General features: G+C 42.6%; 1 protein-coding gene and 1 pseudogene across 6 annotated transcripts in view; one reads left to right on the top strand and one right to left on the bottom strand.

The window, feature by feature from the left end:
• The window catches only part of HRH1 (histamine receptor H1), a 111497-nt gene that overhangs the window by 13600 nt on the left and 79524 nt on the right, over positions 1-18373 (bottom strand). The gene's annotated exons all lie outside the window — the stretch shown is intronic.
• LOC108519324 (mitochondrial intermembrane space import and assembly protein 40 pseudogene) lies at positions 14176-14620 on the top strand (annotated as a pseudogene).

Below are 18373 nucleotides of genomic sequence, written 5' to 3'. Positions count from 1 at the left end.
TTTTTTTTTTTTTTTTTTTTTTTTTTCATATTTGTGATGATTCTTTTTTTTTTTTAAATTTTTTTTTTTATTATACTTTAAGTTCTAGGGTACATGTGCATAACGTGCAGGTTTGTTACATATGTATACTTGTGCCATGTTGGTGTGCTGCACCCATCAACTCGTCAGCACCCATCAATTCATCATTTATATCAGGTATAAACCAAGCCTTTTCAAGAGCTTACCAATCAGTATGCCCTTGTTCATTCCTGAGCAGATGTGTGGTGGTATTGTGGAGGACTATTGCTGGGTACTCTGCCAAGTACCTGGAGCAGCACTTGTGCTCTAATTCAGTTGGCTATCCCTTTCACCTTGGCATTTCATTGACCAAGAAAGCTGAAGACAGAATATCATAAAAAGAGAGATGTCCCTCATGGATCCTTTGATCCTCATGCTATTATAGATGCTATCGGAGTACCATGAGGGGTACCAGATGAATTCAAAGCCCAAAATCAAACAGCTGCAGGATTCAAATTTATGTTGTTCTGGTGGTCAACTGTAAATAAGAATGTAGCTTGAATAAATTATATCTATTATAATCAACAACGCTTTGTTAATTTTACTAGAGTTGCAATTAAAGGAATAGCTGAACAATTAGGCCCTACCAGCCAAATGGTTTGCGAAAACAGAATAGCCCTTGACATGATATTAGCTGAAAAAGGCAGGGTTTGTGTCATGATTGGAGTCCAATGTTGTACTTTTATTCCTAATAACACCGCCCCAATGGAACAAAAACAAAAGCCTTACAAGGCCTTACTTATCAAATGAGTTCGCTAAAAATTCTGGAATAGATGACCCCTTTACAACCATCATAAAGAAATGGTTCAGGAAATGGAAAGGAATTATGACCTCAATATTCACCTCCCTTATAATCGTTATACGTGTGCTCATTCTTGTAGGATGCTATATCATACCCTATATTCGTGGTTTAGTGCAAAGACTTATAGAAACAGCACTCACAAAACCTCCCTTAATTCACCCCACCTTCTTCAGATAAACTCTCCCTTCTTGATGCCCAAGAAGAACAACAGAGCCTAGACATGCATAGGCATTTTGAAGAGGAAAACTATAAAATCAAGAGGGGAAATTGTCAGAGATAATAAATTCTTCTTAAAAAAGCTTTAGTTCCCTGTTCTTTGTTTCTTAAGACCAATTTCCTTGTACTTCCTTGTTTCCTAGCTACCTGTTCTGTAAACAACCTTCCCGCCTTTGCCATGCCCAGACAAGTCCAGATATGCCTTCCCACCTAGTAACAGACAGTCCCTCTTCTTTCCTGCCCAAAAGACCCTATTCGATTTTAAACCTTAGCCAATCAAGTTAGCTTAGATTGTGAGGTCCAACCCCAGCCAACAGGGAAAGGACACAGCAGTGCTAGGAACTGAATCAGGGATAAAAACCCCTGCCCTACCCTGCTCAATGTGCTCTTGCAATCGTCAGTGGCACAAGCTGCACCCTTCTGCAGAAGTAAATTTGCCTGGCTGAGGAATTTTCTGCCTACATGCTGTTTTTCTTTGCAGCACCAGGCACTTGTTTCTAACACTCTGCCTCCTGGGTTCAAGCAATTCTCCTGCCTCGGCCTCCCAAGTAGCTGGGATTACAGGCATGCGCCACCACACCTGGCTAATTTTGTATTTTTAGTAGAGACGGGGTTTCACCATATTGGTTAGGCTGGTCTCGAACTCCTGACCTCAGTGATCCACCTGCCTCAGCCTCCCAAAGTACTAGGATTACAGGTGTGAGCCACTGCACCCGTCCAAGAAAACATTTAAAAAAATTTTGTATACACTATTTATCACCTAACAATTGTATTTGACAGAAAATGATTCAAGCAATCCTCCCACCTCAGCCTCCTGAGTAGCTGGGAGGGACCACAGGCACGCACCACCATGCCTGGGTAATTTTTTGCATTTTCTGTAGAGTGAAGGTCTCACTGTATTGCCCAGGCTGGTCTCAAACTCCTGGGCTCAAGCCATCTGCCCTCCTAAGCCTCCCAAAGTGCTGGGATTACAGATGTGTGAGTCACTGTGCCCAGCCATGATTTATGTTTATTAAAAAAAAATCTGTATTTTTCCTTTTTCTTTAAAGGAAGAAAAGTTATGACAGAATTGACATCACTGAACTAAAAATTACTGTAGCACTTTAAACATTTAGGGGTGAAATCTAACAATGTCTGCAATGTACTGTGCAATGAATAAAAAAAATAGCTTGAATGGATAGTTCTGGTCAGTGAGATGACTAATGTAAGGTGCTTTTCCCTCCCTCAGGGACCTGCATTTTGAAAAATCTGGTCCCTGAGGTTTTCCTTGCATAAATTCCAAAGAAAAGTCAGATATTCTGGCCAAGAGTGTGGGAGATACTTGGGGACATGGATCCCATGTCACTGCATGCCACTCAGGAGACCCCGCTGGGTCTGAGGTGCCCTCTCTGAGGATAAAACCATGCCTATGGAAACAGTGCTGGACAGAGGGTGTGCTCTGGGCAGAGAGAATAAAAGCTAGAGGAGCCACGTGAGATGAGGGTTTGTCTGCAAGGAAGTTGGTCACCCATAGGTCCTCCCTAGCTCTGTGTCCTCAGAGTAGCAGCCTAGAGAGAGCTCTGGAGGCAGGAGCTGAGTCCTCACCCATGCTCTCTGCTCTGCTGCTCACTGGGCTGTGTGAGTGGCTGTGAACGTATATGTGCGTGTGTGTGTGTGTGTGTGTGTGAATGTCTGTGACTGTGTGCGAGAGTCTGTGTGTGTGTTTGAATGTGTCAGTGTAAGCGTGAATGTGAGTGTATGTGTGTAGGTGTGTATGTGGTTTTTGAGTACATGAGTGTATGTGTATGAGTGTGTATGAATGTGAGTAGATATGTGTGTATATGTGAGCATGTGTAAGAGTGTGTGTGTGTGAGCGTGTGCACCTTGAGTAAACAGCTTGGGGTGTTTTTCACCTTTAAAGTAGGGAGAATAGTAAGCCCTCCTGCCTGGACCATTGGGAGGATCAATTGAGACAGCTGAGTGGGAAAGTGCTGCGATTAATTGGTGAAAAGCAGAAATGGACCCTTCTTCTCTAAGAGTGTACAAGCAAACCATCATTTTTGAATTAGGGCGATGACTCCATTCTGAAACCATTAGATGGGGAGAGGCTTTTACTAGAGTGATTACAATCTAATCCCAACAGGTCCATGTGCCAGCAAACAACCCAGTGTTCCTTGCACATCCTGTGCCACCAACGAGAAAGCTGAAACAGTAAGGAGCCAAGCCCCAGGGCTGGCGCTTCTCACACATCAGTTACTAAATGCCCACAGGCCCAAGAGGAATATCTGATGATCCCCAAGGTGGAGAGGAGGAAACGGTCAGCTCAAGCTCAGGAGGTGAAGCAGCGTACTCAAGGTCACACAGCTGAGAAGTGGTTGCTAAATTAAGATTTGAACCTAGGTCTATCTAACTCAGGGTTTCTTTATTTTTTTTTAGACGAAGTCTCATTCTGTCACCTAGACTGGAGTGCAGTGGCATGATCTTGGCTCACTGTAACCTCTGCCTCCTGAGTTCAAGTGATTCCCCTGCCTTGGCCTCTTGAGTGCCTGGGACTACAGGTGTGCACCACTATACCCGGCTAATTTTCATATTTTTAGTAGAGACGGGGTTTTGCTATGTTGGCCAGGCTGCTCTCAAACTCCAGGCCGCAAGTGATCCGCCTGCCTCCATCTCCCAAAGTGCTGGGATTACAGGCATGAGCCACTGCACCTGGCCCTAACTCAGGGTTTCTTAACCTTGGTCCTGCCATTGACATTTTGGCTGCATGACTCTTCATTGTGGGAAGCTGTCCTGTGCACTGGGTGACGACATTTATTTAGCATTATCCCTAGCCTCCACTCACTTGATGCCAGTAGCTGCGAGTCCCCAGTCATGACAACCCAAAATGTTACCAGACACTGCCAGGTATTCCCTGGGGGTTAGAATCACTGATCTAACTGAAGAACATGCACCCTGAACTACTCCACTCCATTGCCAACCAAAGAGTGCAGCTTTCAGCTCAAAGTAAGGCAGAACTTTCTAAAAATAGATGTTATCCAACAATGCAACAAGTTAACTTGAGAAAGACAGTAAGCTCCCCAACATGGGAAGCATGCAAGAGGAGGCAACCTGGATCTGATTCCAAATTAGAAATACTCCAAACTTTCTCAAGGTCAATGCAATTATTTACCTAAATAAAACTCAGCAACGTTGGTTTTAGATAAAGCACCTACTACAGTGTCTGGCATACATGAGGTGCTCAATAGCAGTGCTTATGTTTTCTTCCATTTCTTGGTGAGCACCACCATCCTGTACCTGGCCCCATTCAGGATTAGAGGACTCATCCTTGACCTTCCCTTGTTTTTCACTGTGGTGGAAGCTGCCAATAATAGTCTCCTCTCATGTCTAAGACTAGAACTCTACTTCTCAGCTGAGTATACAACTGCCTGGAATAGAAACTACATTTCCCAGACTCCTTTGTAGCTGGGCGTGACCATATAACTAAATTCCAATGGGATGTAAATACAAGTGTTGTTTGCAACTTCCAGAAAACAGCCTTAAAATAAAGGTGTGTACTTTTCTTTGGCCTTTCATTCTTCTAGCTGGCTGGAATGTGGATATGATGAGTAGTACTTAAGCAGCCATCTTGGGGACCATAAGGAAAAGTCACACAATTAGGAAAGTGAAGCGGCCATCGGGACAGACTTGAGGTCCCTGATGATCATGGGGCTGCCATATCAACTAGGACTGCCCACCTATGGACCTCACATCTATTTCATGGAAGCCATTGTTAGCTAGTGTTTTCTATCACATACAGCCAAATCAAATCCTAATTGAAATACTATCCCTGACTTCAAGGAGTTGGTAAATTAGCATGCGAAGAAATACACAAGATAAACAGCATCAAAACAATTAAATTAAAAATCCTAGAATGCAGCTGGGACAAATATGGTGACTGAGGTAAGATCAAAGCAGGTAGCTGGAAGCAGAGGGAAGAACTGCCTCTCTCAAGGCAGCATGAGGATGTCAGAAACGACATCAGAGAAGAAGTGATAGGCAAGCTAGGCTCTGAAGGATGGGTGGAAGTTCGCCAGCAGGAAGAAAGAGGTATTTAAGGCTCAGTAGAAGAAAGAACCAAAGTACACAACTGAGTTTGAGGAATTGGGAGGAGTCATTGGAAGTTCCTGGAGCACAGAATGACGAGTCTGGAAGTACACATTAGGACCAAGGTGTAAGTAAGCTCCTTTACACGTTGATGCCATTCCCCTGCCTAGAACATTCTTTTGCCTTGAAACTCTTACTTCTTTCTTTCTCTTGGTATCCTCAACTTCTAACATGCCCTTCTTATATCAACTTTTTTTGTGGGATTATCATTCTTCAGCTGATTCTCCTCCAACTAAATGCGGAGCAACTCCAGGCCATGGGGGATGTCCACTATTTCTGCCTCTGAAGTGCAATACCATGGGGACGTGCCCCTCGCTGACAGCAGGGACCCTGCATTTTCGCTTGCCATCATTTCTCCTTAGCCTGGCACCAGTCTGGCACATGACAGGTGCTCAACAGAGGTTTACTGGATAAGCCCTAAAAAACGAGACCCGGGGTCGGACGCAGTGGCTCACACCTGTAATCCCAGCACTTTGGGAGGCCAAGGCAGGTGGATTGCCTGACGTCAGGAGTTCGAGACCAGCCTGGCCAATATGGCGAAATCCTGTCTCTACTAAAAATACAAAAATTAGCCAGGCATGGTGGCATGCACCTGTAGTCCCAGCTACTGGGGAGGCTGAGGTAGGAGAATCGCTTGAATCCCGGAGGCAGAGGTTGCAGTGAGCCGAGATCATGCCACTGTACTTCAGCCTGGTGACAAGAGCGAGACTCCACCTCAAAAAACAAAAAACAACAACAACAACAAAAAAAAAACAGAGGGACCCAAACAAATACAGAGCAGCAGAAGCCAGCGTAGACGTACTAAGTACAGAAAGTGTAGGCACAATTTTCAAAAGGAAGTTCCGACTTACAGAAGTTTGAAGTAGGATTTATCCCATTGACGAATACTGTTCCATACCTTTTTCTACTTTTCCCTGACCACTTTATAGTTAGAAATTCATCTCATGGTAATCTAACGCGTAAATAAAGATTTATGCACAAAGATGCTCACTGCAACGTTATTTACGACAGGAAATGAAGGGAAATGAGCTGGCATTTGGGAACTAAATGTATCTTGAGATAGCGTATCTGGAGCTGGTTCCTTCAGGAGGATTCTTGGTCCAGCTGACTTTAAGAATGGAGCCGCGGACCTTCGCGGTGAGTGCTACTGCTTTTTTTTTTTTTTTTTTTTTTTTTTTTTTTTTTTTGCGACTGACTTGCTCTGTCGTCCAGACTGGAGAGCAGTGTCGCAGTCTCGGCTACTGCAAGCTCCGCTTTCCATGTTCACGCCATTCTCCTGACTCAGCCTCCCTGAGTATCTGCGACTACAGGTACCTACAGGCACCCGTTACCACGGCCAGCTAATTTTTTGTATTTTTAGTAGAGACGGGTGTTCACCATGTTAGCCAGGATGGTTTTGATGTCCTGACCTGCCTGCCTCGGCCTCCCAAGTACTGGGATTACAGGCATGAGCCACCGCGCCAGCCAACTGTTATAGCTCTTAAAGATGGCATGGACCCAAAGAAGCAGTAGTAGCAGCAGCAAGATTTATTGTTAAGAGCAAAAGAACTCTTCCACAGCCCAGAACTGGACCCAAGCAGATTCCCCCGATGGGCTGCGGTGGCCCGCTTTTATTCCCTTATTTGTCCCCGCCCATGTTCCATTTTTGTCCTATCAGAGTGCCCTTTTTTCAGTCCTCCCTGCTATTGGCTACTTTTAGACTCCTGCCGATTGGTGCGTTTTAGAAAGTGCTGATTGGTGCATTTTACAATCTCCTTGCTAGCTACAGAGCAGAGCGTTGATTGGTGCATTTTACAATCCTCTGGTAAGACAGAAAACTTCTTCAAGTCCCCACTCCACCCAGGAAGTACAGCTGGCTTCACCTCTCAGTAGCTACAGAATAGAATATCATGGGGTCATTGATAATCATTACGGAGCACCAGCAATGAAATGGGAAAATGCTTATGATGAAATTACATTTATAGAAGACGTGGTTTGTCTGCACAGGACAAAGTTAATTCTGTTAACTAACAGGCTTCTATCCAGGATGAATCTTTGTTACATCAACCATGGTTTTCTCTGGGTACTGGATGATATTTATTATATTTGGTATTTCTCAGGATTTCAACAATGAGATTGTCTTCATTTTATAATAGGGAAAATAAGAGCTAACTGCATTCATTTTGAAAAATACAAAATAAAATAGATTTCTTCAATAAAAAATAAAAATAAATGTTTTCCACATGCTTAGCACATCTTTTATTTTCTCTAGTACAAAGTGAGAGTTTGGGATTCCTTTCTTGATTCATTCTAAACTGCCTCACCTGCTACTCCCCGGTCCAAACTGCTCTATCCTCTTCCTCATTTGTGGGCTGGTTATTCTAGTCAAGTCAGTCAGAACATTAATTTCTTTGATCTAATTCTGAGAAAGAGGTGTCATGCATGAAGGTGCTCCAGTACTGCATAGTCTCATTAAGTCTGGCCAGGCCATAATTTCCATGAAACACCCAGGCTTATCAATGCCACTGGTTGTGATGAATAGAGCAGACTGCAAATAGCAAAATGCCATTATGGGCCTAGTATTACAGGAACCTGACTGACTTAGAATCTAGAGGAGTTCTGGCTTAAGAGTCAGCCTCTGGGTAAGATGCAAGAGGCAGATGACCTTGTGGGCAGGCAGAGGCCCCAGTGGGTTTTCCAGGGGTGAAGGTACACATGCAAAGAATCTACAGAGTCAGAGAAGAAAAGCTACGAAGAACAGAGGACTGTGTGTGGAGCAAGAGGGAGTGGTAGGGACCGAGGCAACCTAGAGAGCCTGTTCTCTGCTTGAAGGGGCAGCTGCCACTCATGTGCCACCAACTGCTGCAGACTCAGATCTGCCTGTTTTTAAAAGGAAACTCAAAATCTGGGGTTTTTACATGAAATATTTTAGTTTTTAAATGCTGTCAATTATTTAATTGAAATATTTCATTTGTCTTCTTGAACACTACACAGGGTAAAAAAAAAACAAATTTTGCAAGCCCCCAGGTAGAAACCTCAAGCTGGTTCATAGGGCATGCAGAATGCTGAATATGAGATAATGACCCAGGAGTGGACACCTTTTGGGGTATTTGCCCAGCTCAAGTCAAGCCTCCTCTCTGAGAACCATCATCTCACCTAGGGTGGGCTCTGGCAGCCATAATTATACTATGTAACCCCGACCCCTGGGCACACGTGATTGAAACAGAAGTTGTCCTCTGACCCAGAACAGACCAGTCAGCCCAGTCCTCTCTTCTGGAACTCTCGGATTGGAGTTGTGCCATCAAGACAATCTGTTGGTCTCATATATCTGATATATATCTGATGTATCAAGAAGACAAATGAAACAATTGAATAATTGACAACATTTAAAAACTAAAAGATTTCATGCAAAAACTCCAGATTTTATAAGTGGGGGTAAGGGCTGCCACGGGGCAGAGGGGGATGTTTGCTCACCTCTGGGAATGCTAAAATAGAGGAGGGATAGAAGAAAGGCATGCAGACAAAATGCAATTAATCATATGTTGGGAAAACGAGACTACCAGCAGAACGATGAATTCTAGACTTTCCTCATACCATACACAAAAATTAGCTCTAATTGATAGACTAAATGTAAAAGCTAATTTTTGTGACCTGAGTTAGGCAAAGATTCTTAGATACAAGCACCAAAGGCATAAGAAGTTTAAAACTGCTAATGACTCTCAAAAAGAAAAACTTTTGGTTTCAAGAGGTACCACTAGAAAATAAAGCTAGGGATGGAAGAAAATATTATAGGTAAATATATAGTGATATATCATAATCTGATATATCGCAAAATATATAAAGAACTCTTCCAACTCAACACAAGAAGAAAAAACCTGGATTTATAAATAGGCAAAGGATTTATATAGGACAATTTCACCAACAAGACTAGGAAGGGCTCAAAAGCCATGAAAGGATGTAACTGCATTTATGCATTAGGGAAATGAAAAATCAAAACCAACAAGTGAGATACCACTTCCATATACTAGGTGACAATAATTAAAAAGAAGGACAATAACAAGTGGTGGAAGAGTGGAGAAAATAGAATCTCAAACACTGCTGGTGGGAATGTGATTGGTGAGCTAATGTGAAAAGCAGTCTGACAGTTCTTCAAATGTTAAACATGGTTACCATATGAACTCAGTATTGATCCACACCTAATAAATACCCAAGAAACGATCCACGTGACACGAAAACTTGTATGCAGATTTCATAGCATTATTCTTAACAACAAAAATAAAAAACCCAAATGTTCATCAGCTGGTGAATGATTTTGATTAAAATGTGGTCTATTTGTCATTAGAAAGTAAACAGGACATTCCCAAGCTACAACAGAGGAACGGAAAAACATCATGGTAGGTGAATGAATCAGACACAAAAAGGCAACAATTGAATATTCAATTTATATAAATGTCAGAGCGGCAATTAAGAGACAGAGAATAAATTAGTGGTTGCCGGGAGGGGGGAACAGGAAAAGGATCTTTGAAAAGACAGAAATGTTCTAAAATTGGATTCGATGAATGAATACAATTTGTAAATTACTAAACTGAATATATGATAACTGAATTATATGATCACTTAGATGGGTGAATTTATATAGGAAAAAATTACACCTCAATCAAAGTTGTTGTAAAAATTTTCAGTGGATTAAGAAAGAAGGCTCTTTGGGTTCCAGATCTGTCTGTTTTTAAAATCCATTTCACTGCACCAGTGTTGCGGAAACGGATCAGTTTATAAGATTCTCAGTATCATTTAAATGAAAAAAATAGTTGCTTAGCAGAAGAACTGCTTTAACCAGAACCCGCGATTTAGATAAAAAGATTCTCATGGTTTCTGTGTAAAAAGGGGCCAGTGAGATGTTAATGCGTAACTTTAAATTAGTCATCGAATGGAAGGAGAGGAATGACGAGCTATAGCAAACCCTTTCCTCCTACACGCTGTGATCTTCCCTCATTTTATAATTTGGTTTAAGAGACTGAACTTGCTTGTTTGTATACTCCCACAACCCCAGCCTGGTGTGAAGAGCTGGGAAGTTTAAAGCTAAGTGCAGGACAGGAAAGCTAAGGTATTTAACACAAATGCAAAAAAAAAAAAAAAAAAAAAAGGGGCAGCATTAAAAGCAGCCCAGCTCAGTTATCTCTTACTTTCTAACCTCAAAAGCAAGAGAGAGGCTGGGCGCGGTGGCTCACGCCTATAATCCCAGCACTTTGGGAGGCCGAGGCGGGCAGATCACAAGGTAAGCAGTTTGAAACCACCCTGGCTAATATGGTGAAACTCTGTCTCTACTAAAAATACAAAAAAAAAAAAAAAAAAAAAAAAAAAAAAAAAAAATAGCTGGGCATGGCGGCACATGCCTGTAATCCCAGCTACTCAGGAGGCTGAGGCAGAATTGCTTAAACCTGAGAGGCAGAGGTTGCAGTGAGCCGAGATCATGCCACTGAACTCCAGCCTGGGCGACAGAGTGAAACTCTGTCTCAAAAAAAAAGAAGAAAAAGAAAAGTAATATTTTCATGATTGCATCAGGCTGGGAGATTTTCCATATTGCGTCATTTAATCCTCATCGTGCTGGTGACCTCACCAAAATAATTCTGCCCCCCATTTTAATGATGTGAAAACAGAGGCTTCTGTAGCTTTTAGGGCTTGGTGCCTGCACTGAGAGATTCCAGAGTGACTGAAGAGCAAGTTTCACTTAAAGGCCCAAGTGGCACCCATCTGCTAAGACCTTCCAGTGAACTTCACATACTCCCCTACCCCATCCTCTTTTTCATTGTGAAGAGAATAAAATAAATAAACACTTTGAATAAAGATTCCAGGGAATTGAAAACATGGACATCCGTGCTAGCATGAGAAAGGGATATAGTGAATACATCATCCTCTTTTTCACAGTGAAAAGAGGAAAATAAACAAACGCTTTGAATAAAGATTCCAAGGAATTTGAAAATATGGATATCCGTGCTAACATGAGACAAGGACACAGTGATTACACTACCAAACCCAGCACACACACAAGTATCATTTCAGGACATGATGAATAATGTTTTCATTTTGCTCCGAATCCTTGGAGACTAAACTCTGAGCAATATACTTTCAAAGACCAAAGTTATTCAGGCTGTTCTCTTCTTGAGGAAGAAAAAAGTGATTGATGATATTGAACTAAATAAAAGAGCTGGCAGGAGAAAAAGAGAGGCAGATGCGGCATTTATAAGAGAGAGCTCCCAGGTGATTAGGAGTTCCTGTAACTTTCGTCTCTTTCAGTCAAGTGACCTGATGGACACCTGCCTGCAGCTGCCACCTCATCCCACACCTGGGGCTCTTTAGCACCACCTGCTGGTCAAGCCCTCTTGCTGGTTCTGGGGCCAGGCTATTTATACATATGGGTTATTTATATATAGAAGTTATTTATATATAGGGCATAGATGAGTGTGACTCGATCTGGTTCCTAGTTCTATTGTGATATTCACAGATGATTCATTTATTCATTCATCTATTTATCCATTCATTCTCCCTTCCTTCCGTCAGACCATCCACAAAATCTTCACTGATGAATATTCTTGGCAGGTACAGATATTATGATAGCCAAGGGATGAACACAGTTCCTATTCTCATGGAGGTGCCAGCCTATACCAGTAATTCTCGACTCTGCCTGCCTGAGAGTTTTTTTTTTTTTTTTTTTTTTTTTGAGACGGAATCTCGCTCTGTCACCCAGACTGGAGTGCAGTGGCATGATCTCAGCTCACTGCAAACTCTGCCTCCCAGGTTCAAGTGATTCTCCTGCCTCAGCCTCCCAGGTTGCTGGGATTACAGGTGCCTGCCACCACATCTGGCTAATTTTTATGTTTTTAGTAGAGATGGGGTTTTACCATAGTGGTCAGGCTGGTCTCAAACTCCTGACCTCAAATGATCCACTTGCCTCAGTCTCCCAAAGTGCTGGGATTATAGGCGTGAGCCACTGTGTCAAAAGCTTTTAAAGCATATTGAGATGTCTTCTTTCAGGAAGAATGAGTAGAGGCACTTTTCTCTATTCTGCTAAGTACAACCAAAACTCTGGATGTTACATTTAAAGCAAATACAAGAAGACTCTGACAGGTGGAGAGGCAAAGGCAAAGCAGTGAGGAACATTGCGACTCAATGAATGACACTGTGATGAGTTCCCCGAGCTTTTGTTTGGCCACATACATCAGAGAGTTTAAGCTGAAGAAGCTGGCAGCTCAGAAATGGCAATCGGCACAGGCAAAACAAAAGCCTGCTGTGTCTAGCCAAAGGACTGGGAAAGGGGCTGCCTAGCAAAATAGAAAACTTTTACACAACACCTGCTCTATTTCAGCCAAACACCATAGAAAACCACTGTGCCCCATTCCTGTCCTAGCCAGATGAGGCGAAGGAGGGAGGGAAGCCAAGACTTCCACCCTTGTCAAGCTGTAATGAAGTGACTCAACTCTCCCTGCTGGGGTGGTGTCCCCGCCATTCCTAGCAGGGAGCTGGGACTTGCATCCTGTCAGGTGGTGACAAGCCCTGCACCCACTCCCACGGTGTCAGTAGGGGTGCATGGGGAGCAGTGAGGAGGCACTCTCATCCCTCCCAGCTGGGGACTTATCTTCAGTGGCCTAGTGGGGAGATGGAGCTCCCATATCTGCTCAGCAATAATGAGGAACCCACACCCTTCAGGTGTCAAGACAAGCTAAGTGGGGAGCCAGGACATCTACCTTCACCTGGAAGTAATGAGGCAGCACAGTCTCCCCTTGTGTCCTCCAGCTTCCCCTGCTACGGCAGTGTCAGTCAAAACCAGATAAATCAGGAGATTTAAATATGATCCTAGGTCCCATAATACCTAAAATTTCCATATTTCAATTGAAAATCATTCTTCACATCAAAAAATGAGAAGGGAATTCAAATAGGATTATTATTATTTTTTTTTTTTTTGTGAGACAGAGTCTCACTCTGTCGCCCAGGCTGGAGTGCAGTGGTGTGATCTCGGTTCACTGCAACCTCTGCCTCCCAGGTTCAAGCCATTCTCCTGCCTCAGCTTCCCAAGTAGCTGGGACTACAGGTGCATGCCACCATGCCCGGCTAATTTTTTGCATTTTTAGTAAAGATGGGGTTTCACCGTGTTAGCCAGGATGGTCTCGATCTCCTGACCTCCTGATCTGCCTGCCTCAGCCTCCCACAATGCTGGGATTACAGGCGTGAGCCACCACACCTGGCCCAAATAGGATTTTTAAAAAGCAATCATACTATCCGGGCACGGTGGCTCATGAATGGTGTGAACCTGGGAGGCAGAGCTTGCAGTGAGCCGAGATTGCACAAATGCACTCCAGCCTGGGCGACAGAGTGAGACTCCATCTCAAAGAAAGAAAAAAAGCAATCATACTTTGGAAGGCTGAGGCAGGAGAATCCCTTCAGCCCAGGAATTTGAGAGCAACCTGGGGAACATAGCAAGACCCCATCTATACAAAAATTTTTTAAAAAATTAACCAGGCATGGTGATGTGCATCTGTAGTCCCCGCTACTTGGGAGGCTGAGGCAGCAGGATTGCTTAAACCAGGAGTTTGAGGCTGCAGTGAGCTATGATCATGCCACTCTATTCCAGCCTGGGAAACAGAGCAAGACTCGGTCTTTAAAAAATAAATAAATAAAATAAAAATAAAGATAAATTTAAAAATGAATAAAGCAATTAATAGATACCATGACGACAGAATGTTAGAATTATCTGACAAAACATTTAAAGTAATCATCATAAAAATGCTTCAACATGCAAATGTGAACACACTTGAGACAAATTAAAAAAATAAAGTATCAGCAAAGAAATAGAAAATATAAAGAAGAACCAATGGAAATTTAGAATGGAAATAATAGTTGAAATAAGAACCCAGAGGTGCCCGCCCTGCCTGAGGAGAGAGAGGTCATGGCGTGAAGCTGCAGCTGCTGCCGCTTCTGCAAGGTCTCAGGGCTGGGCTGCAGCCATGTCCTACTGCTGGCAGGATGGGAATGATCAAATCATATTTGTAACCAAAGAAGACCATGAAACTCCAAACAATGCAGAATCGGTGGCTGATGAACCCAATGATCCATACGAGGAGCATGGATAGATACTGCCAATGGAGACATTAACTGGAACTGCCCATGCCTTGGGCGAATGGCCAGCGGCCCCTGTGGGGAACAGTTCAAGTCAGCCTTTTCCTGCTTCCACTATAGCATGGAGGAGATCAAGGGGTCAGACTGTGTAGACTGGTTCCGGGCCATGCAGGAATGCATGCAGAAATACCCAGACCTCTATCCCCAACAGGATGAGGATTAGGAAGAGGAAGGGGAGAAGCAGCCAGCAGAACAAGCAGAAGAAACAGCTCCCACTGAGGCCACTGCAACCAAAGAAGAGGAGGGGTCAAGTTAATGAAGGCCACAAGGCACTGGGCTCTAGTCCTTTTGGAGTGGACCTTTTGCAAAAGGCCTTGTCGTCACCTTCCAAGAAAGTGTCTTTCCCTCTGGTGTCCTGTGCACTGTAATACACAAAATAACTTATTTTGATGATCAGGGGTCTTGACCTCTTGACATACACACTGCAAAAAAATGGGGGTTGTATGTATGTGTGTCCTACCCAAACCTGTAGCTGCCACTTTTGAATTCTCTTCTCAGATTGCCTTGAATTTTGCCACTTTGAAATCATGTGCTGAATAAGCTCAGCAACTAAAAACCGTTACCCAGGAAGGTTTCTTGTGAGTGAGCTGATTTATTCTGATTCATTATATTCCTTTTAGTAGATTTTGTACCCCTTGGGGAAATAATACAAGTAATAGAAACAAAAACATCTTCTCTTAAAAATGCCGGGGTGGGGCCTCTACTAGCAGAGGCCAGATGGTCAGATACGATTTCTGCAAACCCATCTTGACCTTGAGTATGTGACTGGGTACTGCACTTCATTCCTGATACATTTTGGTTTCCATGTTGGTGTGGAGCTCCTGGTTTTCTGTGTTTGGACGGTGAAGATTTGGACCCTCGCATTCACAGTCCCTTTCTAAGTGAAGGAAGAGGCTGGCTTGGCTGTTCCTTGTTATTCCGAAAGCCCTGGTTTGGGGCCCATGTTCACACTGGCTCTCAGTCTGGCCAGGTGCAATGTTCTTGAGAGGTGGGGACCTAATTATTACCAGAGCAGCAGCAAGAGAGGGAACATTGTGAATTAAATATTCAATTAAAAGGAAACATGATTTCTACCTGAAAAAAAAAAAAAGAACCCAATTGATGGGCTTAAAGAGGGCAGGAATAGAGGAAAGAATCAGTAAACTGGAAGATAAAACAATAGAAATTCCCAAATCTGAACATCAGAGGGAAAACAGACTAACAAATAAATAAACAAACAAACAGAACTCCAGGGTCCTGTGGGACTATAACAAAATATCTAACATTCATATAATCATAGTCCCAGAAGGAGATGAGAAAAAGGGTGGCAATGATAATGTGCTTTGAGAGATAATGGCTGAAAACGTCCCAAATTTGGCAAGAGACCTAACTCTACAGAATCAAGAAGCTGTTAACCAAACAGGATAAGCCCCCCAAATATACACCAAAACACATAATAATTAAGCTCCTGAAAATGAAAGACAAAAAATGTTGAAAGTGTCAGAGAAAAACACCTTACCATAATGGGAATGATAGCAGATTTCTCACAGAAAACATAGAGACAGGAAAATGGCATTATATTTTTCAGATGCTGTAAGAAAAGAACTGTCAGCCCAGAATCTTTTACTCAGTGAAAATATCTACAAGGAAAAAAAGGAAAACAACACATTCTCAGATGATCTTGTACAGGACTGTGTGCTGAAAACTACAACATGCTGATGAAATAAATCAAAGATGTAAATAAATGGAGAGTGTTTATGGATCGCAAGTCTCAACAGAGTAAATATGTCAATTCTTCCCAAATTAATATACAGATTTAATGCAATTCCTATCAAAATATCAGCAAGATGTCTTACAGATATAGACAAGACTCTTCTAAAATGTGTAGGGAAAAGTGAAGAAACTAGAACAACTCAAATAATTTTGAGAAAAAGAGAATAAAATGGGAGAAATCGACCTACCCAATTTCAAAACTACTATACATTAATAGCTACACTAGTCAAGACTTTGTGGTATTGGCAAAGGAGTAGACACATAAATTAGTAGAATAGAACAGAGAGTCAAGAAATAGAAATAGAACCACACAAATATTCTCAGGTGATTTTTGACAAAGGCGCAAAATTAAAGCATTTTCAACAAATGGTGCTGGCACAATTGGACGTCATAGGCAAAAACTGAACAACAACCTAAACCTTATGTCTTATAAAAAAGTTAACTCAGGCTGGGCACGGTGGTGGCTCATGCCTGTAATCCCAGCACTCTGGGAGGCCGAGGCAGGCAGATCATGAGGTCAAGGGATTGAGACCATCCTGGCCAACATGGTGAAACCCTGTCTCTACTAAAAATATAGAATCTTTTGAACCTGGGAGGCAGGGATTGCAGTGAGCGAAGATTGCACCTCTTCACTCCAGCCTGCTGACAGAGCGAGAGTCCGTCTAAAAAACAAACAAAAAATTAACTCAAAATGCTCCACAGACCAAAAAATTAACTCAAAATTCTCCACAGACCATTAAATGTAAAATGTAAAACTACAAAACTTGTAGAAAAACACATTAGAAGAAATCTTCAGGATCCACAGCTAAGCTAAAAGTTCTTAGACTTGTGACTAAAAACATGATCCACAAAAGAAAAAACAATAAATTGGACTCCATCAAAAGGAAAAATTTTGTTCTGTGAAAGACCTTGTTAAGAGGATAAAAAGACAAGGAGAAAATATTCGCCAGCCACATATCTTACAAAGGACTAGTATATAGAATATATAAAGAGCTCTCAAAACTCAACAGTAAAAAGCAGACAATCCAATGAGAAAATGGGCAAATGACATGAGGAAACATTTCATCATCAAATAGATGATACAGATGGCCCATCCGCCTGTGAAAAGATGTTCAATATTACTAGCCATCAGAAAAGTACAAATCAAACCCACAATGAGATATCACTGCACAGCCATCAGAATGGCTAAAATGAAAGAGAGTGGCAACAGCAAAGGCTGATGAAGACTGCAGAGAAACTGTATCACTCATATTTCTGGTGGGAATGTAAAATGATACAACCATTCTGGAAGAGTATGGTGGTTTCTTAAAATACTAAACATGTAACTACCATAAACTTGAGTAATTGCACTCCTGGACATTTATCCCAAAGAAACTAAAACTTATTTGCCTACAAAAAACCTGAACATGAATGCTTATCGCAGCTTTATTCATAATAGCTCAACGCTGGAAACAACCAGATACCCTTTGATAGGTGAATGAGAAACCAACTGTGGAATACTACACAATAGTAAAAAGGAATGCACTAGTGCTATTCCCAACAACTTGGATGAGTCTCCAGAGAATTATGTGAAGTGAAAGCAGTCCCAAAAGGTTACTAACCGTATGACATTTATATAACATTCCTGAAATGACACAATTATAGAAATGGAGAATGGATTAGTGGTTGCCAGGGGTTAGGGATGGGGGAGTTGAGAAGGAAAGGGGATGTGGCTACAGAAAGGCAACGTTGGTGATGGAACTCTTCTGTACTTGATTGTCTTTATGTCAATGGCGGTTGTGATATTTTACTACAGTTTTGCAATATGCTACCACTGGAGGAAATTGAGTAAAGTGTATGCAGGATTGCTCTATGTTATTTCCTACAACTGAGTGTTCCTAAAAGGCTTAATGTAAAAAAACTCTTACTGATACGTTGGCCGCACTCCCAGACTGCCAGCCACTATGGTTTGAAGGTCCCCAGGTGATCCAGTGTGCAGCCAGGATTAAAAAAAAACCACTGGTGGGCCGGGTGCGGTGGCTCAAGCCTGTAATCCCAGCACTTTGGGAGGCCGAGACGGGCGGATCACGAGGTCAGGAGATCGAGACCATCCTGGCTAACATGGTGAAACCCCGTCTCTACTAAAAATACAAAAAACTAGCTGGGTGACGTGGCGGGCGCCTGTAGTCCCAGCTACTTGGGAGGCTGAGGCAGGAGAATGACGTGAACCCGGGAGGCGGAGCTTGCATTAAGCTAAGATCTGGCAACTGCACTCCAGCCTTGCGGCAGAGCGAG

Source organism: Rhinopithecus bieti, unplaced genomic scaffold, assembly GCF_001698545.2.
Source record: "Rhinopithecus bieti isolate Rb0 unplaced genomic scaffold, ASM169854v2 scaffold_48368, whole genome shotgun sequence".
Taxonomy (NCBI): Eukaryota; Metazoa; Chordata; class Mammalia; order Primates; family Cercopithecidae; genus Rhinopithecus; species Rhinopithecus bieti.
The sequence above is the reverse complement of the archived record's forward strand: the minus strand, read 5'-3'. Positions and strand labels throughout refer to the sequence as shown.